At 49.0% G+C, this 10,733-nt stretch overlaps 1 pseudogene; it reads left to right on the top strand.

Annotated features, from left to right (window-relative positions):
• Positions 1-2,829: 2,829 nt before the first annotated feature.
• LOC141025308 (histone H4-like) lies at positions 2,830-3,280 on the top strand (annotated as a pseudogene).
• The last annotated feature ends 7,453 nt before the right edge of the window (positions 3,281-10,733 follow it).

The following is a 10,733-nucleotide window of genomic DNA, read 5'->3' as shown; positions in this document are numbered from 1 at the left end:
GCGCGTTTGTTTGACCGTTAACTGACATGTGGGGCCCACATGTCAGTGTCCCTTCCTCATAAAAAAGCAAGCAGATCCCTGCAAACATTTAAGAAACGCAATCGGGTCCCTGTGGCGCCGTGGCCGTGATCCCGCAGCGAAGCTCGCCGACCAGCAGCCGCCGTGACGAGCTCGCCGGCCAGCAGCCATGGTGCCAACGCGGAGGGGCGGTGAGGTCCCTCATGCGCCTGGCGGCGGGCGCGTCGTCCTCGGAGTCGTTGGGCGTCTTGCGCTTCCTGGGCGGCGGCGGCGGCGGGCAGGAGGGGGGCGGTGCCCTGGGGCGGAGGCGGAGGCGGGCCCGCTCGATGTCGAGGGCCTGGAGCACGGCGTCCTCCTTGCGGGCGTTCCTGGCGGCGCTGGCCCTGCGGCGGCGCGCCGCCTGCTCCTCGGCCCTGCGGATGAGGTCCTCCAGGTCCGCCTCCCCGCATCGGAAGGGCTTCACGCGCTTGCTCCTCTCCAGGTTGCACCACTCGCTGCAAGGAAGGGAGGAAGGGTGAGGCGGAGGCGGAGAGCGGAGGAGGAAGAAGGGAGGAGGGAGGAGGGCGGCGTACACGAAGGCGGGGCCGTCGCGGCAGCCGAGGAGCAGGATGGGGGTGGCCGGCGAGCGGGGCGGCGCCGGGCAGCCGTCGGGGAGCTCTAGGCGCGAGGCCACCCTGCCGGGCCACCACGACCCGTTGGGGCGGCGCACCCACACCAGCGGTGCTGGCCGGCGAGCTCGTCACGGCGGCTGCTGGTCGGCGAGTTTTCATTAGAGTTTCTTAAATGTTCACAGGGACCCGATTGCGTTTCTTAAATGTTTGCAGGGATCTGCTTGCTTTTTTATGAGAAAGGAACACTAACATGTGGGCCCCACATGTCAGTTAACGGTCAAACAAACGGTCAAAGTGACGGTTCATTTAGCTGTGGGCTCCACCTGTCATAAACCCGATTAATTTTTTTAGCAACGGGCATTTTGGGTTTTTTGAAACAGCCGATGCCGATTCTGGTAGTTATCAGTCACAAACAAATTTGTGATAGTTTTTTGGAACCATAGGACGAAAAGTGATAGTTTTATGCTATTTACTCTGAAATTTGAGAGCCCCGCCAGCGATCCGCGCCATCTCTCCCCGGATCAAGATCCTAACCGTCCATTCTTGTACGGGTCCAACAGTAGGTTGTACGCTCATCCCCTGTTAAATTCCCCTTCCCCGACCGGCCGACCCCGTCTCCCACCAACAGCAGCCGCCACCACCGCTACTCCTCCATCTCCAAATTCCAGTAGGCCGTGCTTGAAATGGATGTATTTCAAAACGGAGGTGTATTACTTACACGTGTAACTTATTGGCGGCTGTGCAAATTCCAGCCGGAAGTGAAACGATGGTCCCAGGTGTGTATTTTTTTACAAGGGTATTGAAAAGAGAAACGGTGATCCAAACAGGGCCTTAGAGAATCTCTAGCAGACCTCGTGTAATGCCCGACCCGCAAAATAACCGTCAAAATACGGGTTCACGTGAAAAATATTGCCCGATCAGACCCTGCAAACGCGTCAGACCCGTAAAAAATTTGCGAGGCACAGCAGAAGTTCGCCCTCAACCTTTAGATTCACGAGGTGGGAGGCCGACCTAAGCTCGCCCCCTATCTGCAGCAAGATTTGGCGCAAGGAAAATTTCCGCTCGGTCGTTCCCGCTTCCCACACCCTTCGCCGCCATGCTCGGCCTCCGCCCGCTCCGGTCCATTTTCCCCGGCCATTCTTCGCCGTCATGGAAGCCTCCCAGCCGCCCCCATCACCATGGATGTTGCGCACGCGCAATCCCCTACGGCAGATCTCGTCGCCGGCCATGTCGCCCATGCCGTCGCTCAAGGCATCACCGCGCCTGTCCGCAAGCGGCAGGGCAACGTGGTCGTGCAGGGCGAAAATCCGGCTAGCCCCGCCAGGAAGGCACGCGCGCCCGGCGCCGCCACCGCCGCCGTTGTGCGATCTGCCCGGCCGCCGCCGGAGAAGATGGGCAAGGTTTCGGACGTGAAGCGCAAGAAGGTTCCTATGAAAAGGCCGGCGGCTTCATCCTCTCCCTCCGCCCCGGCAAGAGGTACCCCGACGATGCTGTTCAACGGTGCTGCTTCCACCGCAAGTGAGGTGTTCGATGAAACGACCGGAAGGTATGCTTCTTCGATTCCTTCTACTTGCTTCGCTTTTCGCCATTGTGGTAGCTCGTGACTTGATGTCACTCACTGTAGCGGTGGTTCGAACGATGCCACTGCCGAGTTCGTCAACTTGTTGGACACCAACACCGTCGACATCGATCAAGCCCCGTTCGCTGATTTCAATTACAATGAAATGGAGGGTGGCATGGATGATCACGGTGGTGAAGATGAAGTGGAGGAGATAGACGAGGGGGTGTATGAGCAAGTGCAAGCAAAAAAAGGCGCGAGATCGAAGAACTACACGATGTTGGAAGACGAAATCTTGATCAAGGCTTGGAGTGCGATGTCTTTTGATGTTCAAGGACGAGGGATTGCACAAGGCGGCCATTGAGGAGAGAAGAGTCTATGCCGCGGAGACCAAAGCCATGGCCAAGCTTCGTGCTAAGACCAAAACTATGTTTTTATTTACGCGCGAACTATGTTTTATTCTTCGAATTTGAACTTAATTGTCAGAATCGCTGTCAAATTCTCTAATCAGAGGTTTTCGATTTGTGGACCGACGCGGGCTGCGGTCGAGCAGACCCCGCTTAGCCGACCTGTAAGCATTATACGGGTCGACATTATACGGGGTGTGCTAGAAATGCTCTTAGCTCCTCGAAGCAACCAATCATGTGCGGCCGCGGCAAGGGCGGAAAGGGCATGGGCAAGGGCGGCACCAAACATCATCGGAAGGTGCTCCGGGACAACACCTAGGGCATCACGAAGCCAGCCATCTGGCGGCTAGCGCGGCGGGGCGGCGTGAAGCACGTCTCGGGGCTTATCTACGAGGAGAGCCGCGGCGTGCTCAAGATCTTCCTGGAGAACGTCATCCGCGACGCCGTCACCTACACGGAGCACGCCCGCCGCAAGACCATCACCGCCATGGACGTCGTCTACGCGCTCAAGCGACAGGGCCGCACCCTCTACGGATTCGGCGGCTGATCTGCTGCTGCTGCTGCTCGGTTCAGTCTCTGCTATATGGTTTTCTTCTGAGTGCGTGCGTCGTTGTTCCATCGGTCTGTGTAGTCACTATAAGGCGATTGAATGTGAATGGAATGGGTTCAATGGAATCAGCGTTCTCGTGGCAGTATCTTGGCTGCATCTCGATATGTTACATCCAAATTCTTGTCAGCAATGAAGTTGGTGCACTGATTTTGGGAAAGAAAACTGCTCTTGTAATTTGAGTATATGGAGTGTAATCAGTGTTATATTTGGTTATGCAGAAACGTCTCTGAAGTCTGAAGTTAAGTTCCGTGGTTTTTTCCTAAGTCGTACTGAATCTACTAATTTGTGTTCTAAAACTCTTGAGATGGCAGAATTTTAGTTCAATCGAATGATTAAAGAATTGACAATTGGTCAAGATAAAAGTTGACAAACTTGTACTAATGTTTTTTTTTTAAATCTCACAATCATCTTGTGCTACTTTGTCAGCTGCTATTTTTTGCTACCGGTACATGTTTAATGTTTGGCGGAGTATCTAGTGAAAATCACTAATCAGTGAAAATCTAGAAACTTGTGACCTTGGACGTTGGATCACCGGCGGATGGTACAGATGAAAGGTGGGTTTGCTAACCAGCCACTTACGGGTATTTTTCAGATAACCCCTTGTCTTCCTCACGGGGCAGGAAATCTTTTGACGCCGCAGCCCATGAACGATTCGTCTTCGATCTGGCCTTGTCCATGGTCTTCCCCACCGGCCACCGCGACGGCCACCCCGCATGGCGCTGCTGCCGTCCCCCATCGCGACGACTGAAGGCGGAGTCGTCCCCCATGGCGCTGCCGCCGTGTGGATGCCACGGAGGCGTCCAGCGCGGACACAACCCACATCGGCGAAGTTTGAGATGAGGCGGCGAGAGCCGGCGGCGCGCTGATGAAGGCGTCCACTGCATCGAAGCTCGCCTCAGCGGGGAGGGCTTCCGCAAGCCATGGTGCCCAGGCTGCCCACGACGTTCGGCCCAGCCAGCAGGACTGCGTGGGCGGCGACGCGTGCACCGGCGACGCCGGCCGCGAAATGGGCTGTTGATCCTTCAAAGTTTGATTCTACAATGCCTCCTTCTACCTGATTTATCCAATTTTGTGTGCGAGTTTGTCATGGAGAGACAAAATTTCTGAATGCAATTTTGATGCTGTGAAGTGTTATCACTGAACGTGAGAGCATTGTTGATTCTCTTTATTTAGACTGGGTGGTTCTCCATTGCTGTATTCTGGGAATTTGTAGATGAAAAAAATTCTGAATATTAGCTTCTGAATGCTATGTATTGTTGAGCTCCATTGAGCTTGTTGGATGAAAATCTACACAGAATTCAGTGCAAGGGTGGTCTATCCATGCACTTATGTGGTGATCCTCAGCGCAGGAAGAAGCTTTGATCAGAAGAAACATTCTTAGTGGTTCTATCTAAAGTGTATGCATCTTATTTTTCGAAATAAAGTGAATGTATCAGTGAAGCTTTTGTTGGAGAAGAAACATATGCAGCACGTATATATGTTAAGGGTGATGGTTACAATGCAGGTTTGCTGAATTATTATTTCACAACTTTGCTTTGACAAAAATGACAAGATGTATGGAGCAAAACCGAAAAACAGAGGCATGATACATGAATGCCCAGTCTACAACTTCAAGTTGGCAAAATAAAACGAAAGACATGTCTCTCAAATCCTAATCCTGAAGCTCTCAACGGTAGTACAATATCCAATGATACAGAATGTGGTCATCCAAGCAAAATATGGGCAAACAGAATTTTGAAATCATGCAAGGCATGGACTTCTTGTCCTACACCAAATCATACAATCTGGAGTTCTTCTCCTCGATCTGTTAAAAGTAACAGCCACAGTGCATGTACAGCTACAAATCTGACAAACTACGATTTCTTAACAGAAAATATTGTGGAGCTTCAAATGATTGCAGAAACTCTCAACAGGACGCTCAAGCTCTCTTTGTTTTAGAGGATACAAAAAAAATCTCAACCTCTCAAAAGCTCAAAACATAATGCTAGGGCGTCCAGTACAGGGGCCGGTGCAGGGCTAGGTCTGAGGCAAGGGGCATGAGAGAGGACGGAAGAGTGAGGGCGTCGACGGCGACGAGGGCCGGTGCAGGTCTACGAGAAGGTGGGGCCATGGGATAGGAAGGAGCAGCGACGGCGTTATCATCACCTCCGGCGGCGGGCGAGGGCTTACAGCCGGCGGCGCCATCTTCGCACGAGAGATCGAAGACGAATCGTTCATGGGCTGCGGCGTCAAAAGATTTCCTGCCCCTGAGTAAGACAAGGGGTTATCTGAAAAATACCCTTAACACTAGTAGGAAAAGGGGCTTTTACCCCGGTTCATAAGGGCCTTTAGTCCCGGTTCAGGAACCGGGACTAAAGGGTCGTTACTAATGCCCTAGCCCTTTAGTCCCGGTTCTTACACGAACCGGGACTAAAGGCCGTCCACGTGGCCGGTGCGGGGAGCCCAGGCAGGAGGGCCTTTGGTCCCGGTTGGTGCCACCAACCGGGACCAATAGGCATCCACGCGTCAGCACCTGGCAGGAGCTGAGGTTTTTGTTTTTTTTTTTGAAAGGGGGGGGGTTGGGGGTTTTGGGGGGTTAATTTAGGTTGTTATTAGGTAGCTATTAGAGAGAAGTGTCCTCTCTTATATCTCCGTGCTTGGTTTACCAACGCTACGTACTGCTATGCCTAAACATGGCTTAGATTGAAGTGAAGGCAACATGTGGTGCATGTCGAAAGTAATACTAATCCGGACTTGATCAAGTTTGGATTGTACTACTTTCGACACGCACCACATGCATGTTGCCTTCACTTCAATCCAATCCATATTCATTTCACCCGCTGATATATAATAACTCTTCATGCACGCATCATGCATCATCATATATAATAACAAGTCCTACTAATCATCATCATACAACTTCTACTCGTTATTAATAACAAGTCATACGATCATCATCCTCACAGTCATCGAACCAACCCTACTTAATTGTTCTTAGCACATGATCATCAGTATTAGGTAGGACCGAAATACCCTCTTTAAGGTAAAATAGCATAAAACAATATAGACCCTGACTCTCCATTATGGAGAATGGAGATCATCCTGTCTCCAATTCTTGCGCCTCGCTTCCTTTTGCTTCCAAGAAGCTCCTTGCGACTGTCCATACATTTTTTCCATTCTTTGATTTGCATGTCTCCACTTCTTTTAGAAATCCGGTATGGACAGTTGAGATTCGTAGGATGACCTGGTTGTATATTCAAAACATCAAGCCTACCATTCTGATACATCAAATGAGGCACACAATCCTCTGAGATTATCTGTTGAAAAACATAGTAATAACTTCATAGTTAGCAATGATAATGCACTAGTTTTAGAACTATGCAAAATATGCACGGATGTCGTAATAGTAAGAAATCTTACCAGGGTATCTCCATAGTAGTTACCGTAGTTCAACACGTGCACTAGTGGCACGTATGGAGGACCATAATGATGAGGAGTTTGATTGTAGATATTGTAATTCTCAATATCAGTACAAAATCCGACCAGATGAGTTTTCTCCTTATAAGTTAACTCAGAGCCATCGGTGTAGTAGGTTCTGTCTACCATGTTCCGCACATTGTTTGAACAATCAAAATAAGCTGTCAATGAAAATAAGCTGTCAACTATTTTGAAATGAACAATATAAATTAGCTAATAACTATGTTTGAGAAACTCACATAGCGGTAGAATTGGAGGCGTATCAACAAGGACCCAAATGTCCATATTGTCTTGCTCGATGTCAGGATCACCAAGATCCATGGTGACAAGCATACCCTCATCAAAACCATACATCTTGCAAAATGCTTCCCAATTTTTGCAACCAAAATGGGTTACGCTCTCAGAATTATACAGCTTTACTTCAAAATCTATATCATGATGGGTCCTTAGGTGAATTTTCTTTGTTTCCATACTTTCATGGTCTTCAAAACCCATCCTCTCCAAGACGTAGCGTCTTGCATGGCATGGGATAAGCTAGCCGAATTGTAAAAGATGAAAAGTACACGTTGAAATAGTTGAAGTCGTGCTTAATTACGAAAAAATAACACTTGTCGTCGTTGCGTACCGTTTCAACATCGAACGTCTCCTCCAGCTTAATACTGAAGCGCCGATCTTCGTCCAGGTGAGGCCTGTCGCACTGACCTCGGTCGTCGTGGCACCAGTCGCACTCCCCCGGGAGACTTTCGTCGTCCGAGTACGACATTTCCTATGTTCATATATAGTTCAAATATTAAACATCTACAATTAAATATATGTACTAAAAAACCTAAGTTAGATCATTATTATTCATCACGGGTTGACTATCGGTTTGTCGAGTCTTTTCTTGAAAACTCTCAGCTCACGTGGTGTATACATTCGACCGTTGGTGATGGTCGCTCCTCCCTTTGTCCCCGTGTGCATTACACCAAAATGTCTAGCTAGCACACGGGAACAAAGGAGAAGCGACCCCCACGACAACAGTCGGGATTTTTCGTCCTCTCATATATATATGGTGGAACTCTCCCTCACTGATTCCTCTCTGACATTTGCGACCGTCGGTGATGGTAGCTCCTCCTTTCGTTCTCGAGTGCATTACACCAAATTGTCTAGCACACGGGAACGAAGGAGAAGCTACCCCCACGACAACAGTCGGGATTCTTCGTCCTCTCATATATGGTGGAGACTCGACAGACTTACAGTCAACCCGAAATATCGTTTAATTATCTTTCTAAAAGAGGATTTGGCTGGTGTCACCTCGATGTCGGAGGGGGCGGTGACGGGGACGACGGCGGGGATGATGGAGGGGCCGGGGGGGCTCCTAGATTTCTGCGAAAACAAAAACCCTATAAGCTATCAACTAATCATAGTGCTCTCCAATTTTAGCATTCAAAGTAGGATCGGAGTAGTTTTCCGCTTTGAGCATTCAATAAGAAAAATCAAATCACAAAATAAAGTAGTATTCAAATTAGGATGCATTCAATTATAAGCAAAACTACATCATCTCCATGCGTCCGTACATCGCCGAATATTATCACTAATACACCTCGAATACTATCATACATATAGCATCGCTAGTACAGCTAGAACAGTAGCGCCCGACGGGTATCGGCGCGGGCGGTGGACACCCAAAGGGACGGAACCATCACAGGATCATAGCTCCAGTGAGATCCCTGAAGAACCTGCCAGGTATTGTCGAACCTGCTCTCCAACGCAACCATGTAGCGACGGACGTGCTGGTCCTCCTCGCTGACACGGTGACGTACCACCTCCGCGGTGTCCGGAAGCCTCGGCACCGTCACTGGCCCACGCGAGCGCCACCAAACAAGGATCGGGTCAACGACGGGCTGGTTCCTCACCAACCTATGCCCACCGGAAGGTAGCACCTCCCAAAACCAGCCCGGCGGAGCCCAGTCCCGGACATGGCCCCTCTGATGAAGCCGGCCTCCTCCGCCGAGTCGACGACGAGGATGCGGGATAGGCATCGTCGACGTCGATGCGGGATAATTGCTTTAACTAAAAAACAAACTAGTTCTATTAATTTCCTTACTATAAATAGAATAAAGTAGTACTTACTACAAATAAACTAGCTAGTTTAACTAGTTCTATTATTTTTCTAACTAATTCTATTAAACACTTTCTAAGTAGTACTTACTAAAAGTTATCGGGGAGGGGGGTACATATATCGACAACGACATACCCGATAAAAAATAAGAAGAGGAAGAAGACAAAAAAAGGAGAAGAAGAAAGGAATAGAGGAGGAGATCGAAGAAAAAAAAAGAAAAAAAGAGGAGAAGAAGAAAAAAATAGAATAATATATTATTCTATTTCTTCTTCTTCTCCTCTATTTCTTCTTCTTCTACTCTTTTTTTCTTCTTTTTCATCTTCTTATTTATTTCTCCTCTACTTCCTCTCCTCTTCTTCTTATTCTTCTTCTTCTTCTCCTTCTTCCTCTTCTTATTTTCCTTTTTTCTCTCCTTCTTTTTCTTCTAAATATGAACATACATAAATGACTTCTAAATATGAAAAATCTAAACTACACATCTAAATTAATACATCTAAATTACAACAACTAAATTAACTACACATCCAAATTAATACAACTAAATTACAAATCTAAATTAAACTACGTACAGTACTATAGCTAGGGGGCGCGGCGGCAGCGGCGGCGGCCATTACAGGGAGGAGCAGGAGGGGATCGGGGCGGCGCTCACAGGGTGGCGGAGGGCGACGGCGACCGCGGCGGGCCGGGGGCGGAGGGCGGCGACGGTGACGTATACGGGGCGACGGCTCGGGGGCGCGCGGCGGAGGCCGGCGGCGACGGCGGTGGGGGGGGGGGGGCGGAGGACGACGGCGACGGGCGATGGCGTGGGCTCGGGGGCACGGGCAACGGCGACGACGACGGGGCAGCCTGGCGACGTAGATCGAGCTCGCGGCGTCGTCGGGCGGGGGGACACTGGCGATGGAAATCAGAAAATTTCCAAAGTGCTACTTATATAGCAAAGGCTTTGGTCCCGGTTGGTGGCTCCAACCGGAACCAATACCCACCCTTTGGTCCCGGTTGGTGCCACCAACCTGGACTAAAGGCCTCTTTTCACCAGCGCAAAGGGCGGGAAGCAGAGGGCTTTGGTCCCGGTTGGTGGCACCAACCGGGACCAAAGGGGAGCATTGGTTCCGGTTGGAGCCACCAACCGGGACTAATGTGCTGGCGCGGTGCGGTGGGAAGTTTAGTCCCACCTTGCTAGCTGAGAGAGCTCAGCACCTGTTTATAAGCTGCGCTGCAGCTCAGGTGCTGAGCTCCTCTCTAATATGCACGCATTATACATGCCTACCTTTGTCATTGCCATGTTGGGCCTATTGGGCCTGCGGGCCTGCATCCTGGCCCATGTGCAGATGGGTTTCTAGTCGTATGCAGGCTGTATGGCCCATTAGGCGGCATTTTTTTATTTTTTCCAGTATTTTTTGTTTTTTGAATTATTTATTTTCTTTTGATTTTTGCTTTATTTTTTATTCTTTTTGCTTTTAGCTCAGAATAATTATAAACTTTCTGTTAATCCATTAGTTTCCAAATTTGAATAGTTTAAATTTCATCCGGAAACTCGTGTGTTACAAAGGGATTTTATTTTTTAAACCTAATTTGAACTCCTGACTTTTTGTGTGTTCAAAATGCACCATTCAAAGCCACATCATCATTTTTCAATCCTTTCTGACTTCATTTATTATTTTTCACGCATTTACTAATTATTTTGAGCTATAAGACCCTAAAATTGAAAAGCATTTCAAATGAACTCTGAAAAGGTTGAAAGTTGGCATGATATCATCATTTCATCCACATAGCATGTGCAAGAAAAAGTTGAGAGGGTTACGGCAAAAACTGGATGCACTTCGTGTACAAAACGGACAATCTCTTTCAAAGTATCAGGATTTCATCCGGAAACTCGTGTGTTACAAAGGGATTTCATTTTTTAAACCTAATTTGAACTCCTGACTTTTTGTGTGTTCAAAATGCACCATTCAAAGCCACATCATCATTTGTT

This window comes from Aegilops tauschii, chromosome 6 (genome assembly GCF_002575655.3).
Source record: "Aegilops tauschii subsp. strangulata cultivar AL8/78 chromosome 6, Aet v6.0, whole genome shotgun sequence".
Lineage (NCBI taxonomy): Eukaryota > Viridiplantae > Streptophyta > Magnoliopsida > Poales > Poaceae > Aegilops > Aegilops tauschii.
The sequence above is the reverse complement of the archived record's forward strand: the minus strand, read 5'-3'. Positions and strand labels throughout refer to the sequence as shown.